This window comes from Galeopterus variegatus, unplaced genomic scaffold, assembly GCF_000696425.1.
Source record: "Galeopterus variegatus unplaced genomic scaffold, G_variegatus-3.0.2 Scaffold47125, whole genome shotgun sequence".
NCBI classification, from domain to species: Eukaryota; Metazoa; Chordata; class Mammalia; order Dermoptera; family Cynocephalidae; genus Galeopterus; species Galeopterus variegatus.
The window spans coordinates 2970-4515 of NW_007773236.1; the positions used below are offsets into that span (position 1 = coordinate 2970).

Genomic DNA, 1546 nt, shown 5'->3' on the forward strand with positions numbered 1-1546 from the left:
GGAGAAGTTCTTTGATGCTTATCTACAATTTTATGATTATGCCTCCACGTCTCTGCTTAGGTCACCATGAATCAGCCCCCTACCACCTGTCCCTATAAAACCCTTTGACAAGTCTGAGAAAAGCAGAGATGGTCTTTGAAGCATTAAGTCCACCATTTCCCCAGGCTGCAGGCTTCCTGATTAAAGGCTACCTTACTTGACACTAACACTTGTCTCTCAATTATTGACTACTGAGCAGTGAGCAAACAGACCTTTGGGGTTTCGGTTACATGGGCACACACTTGGGAAAGTCTTCCTAAATGGTGCTCCAGGTTTTCTTTCTGAAAATCCTCTCAACCTAAGTAGGGGATAGGAGGAGTCCTCTGAGCATCCAATTTAAAATATCCCTTATTCTTCCTTACTGAACTGTCTTTCCCTTCACCAACATTTATCACAACTTGTAACTACGTATCTTTCTGATTAATGCCTGTATCACCCAGAAAACTTTAACATCCTTGAAAGCAGAAGTCTCAACTCTTTTGAACACTGAAAACCCATGAGCATAGGGCCTTGGTGGAACGTGCTCATTAAATATTTGTAGAGCAAGTGAAGAAAGACAGAAAGAGGAAAGGAGACCACGGGTTACCATAAACAGATTACTTTGCTTTCTTAATCAATGTTGAGAAATTAATCACCAATTATGACCAGACCATTCACATACAGCATTTAGTTTAGCCTCACAACAATCCTGCCAAGTTTCTCATCTGAGACCAAAGTAAGGCTCAGAGAAATTAAACATTAAATAACTCAGTCGAGCAACACACCTAGTAAATTCAAACTCCAATTTATGTGAATATCAGGTTTATCGGATGTGATGGTGGCCCTCACATATGCCCTTGTTCTCAATTATCTCCTCTCCATACAGCCAAGGGGGCAGGGAGAGATATCCACAGCAAATTAGTAGTTTAATATGCTCCAAGTCCTCTGACTATCTAGACAATCTAAATCTTCTTCCAGCTTTTTCCCCCCTAGCGCTGCCAGCCCTGCAGCTGTGTTGAGCCGCAGACAAGGGTCTGTGTTCCACAGAATGGGGTTTGTTAAGGTTGTCAAGAATAAGTCCTACTTTAAGAGATACCAAGTGAAATTTAGAAGACGAGAGGGTAAAACTGTTTACTATACTGGGAAAGGCTTGGTGATCCAGGATAAAAATAAGTACAACACACCCAAATACAGGATGATAGCTTGTGTGACTAACAGAGATATCGTTTGTCAGATTGCTTATGCCCGTATAGAAGGGGATATGATAGTCTGTGCAGCTTATGCACATGAACTACGAAAATATGGCGTGAAAGTTGGCCTGACAAATTATGCTGGAGCGTATTGTACTGCCCTGCTGCTGGCCCGCAGGTTTGGCATGGACAAGATCTATGAAGGCCTAGTGGAGGTGACTGGAGATGAATACAATGTGGAAAGCACTGATGGTCGACCTGGTGCCTTCACCTGCTGTTTGGATGCAGGCCTTGCCAGAACTACCACTGGCAATAAAGTTTTTGGGGCCCTAAAGGGT

At 42.9% G+C, this 1546-nt stretch overlaps 1 pseudogene; it reads left to right on the plus strand.

The window, feature by feature from the left end:
• Positions 1-1057: 1057 nt before the first annotated feature.
• Positions 1058-1543, plus strand: LOC103584217 (annotated as a pseudogene).
• The last annotated feature ends 3 nt before the right edge of the window (positions 1544-1546 follow it).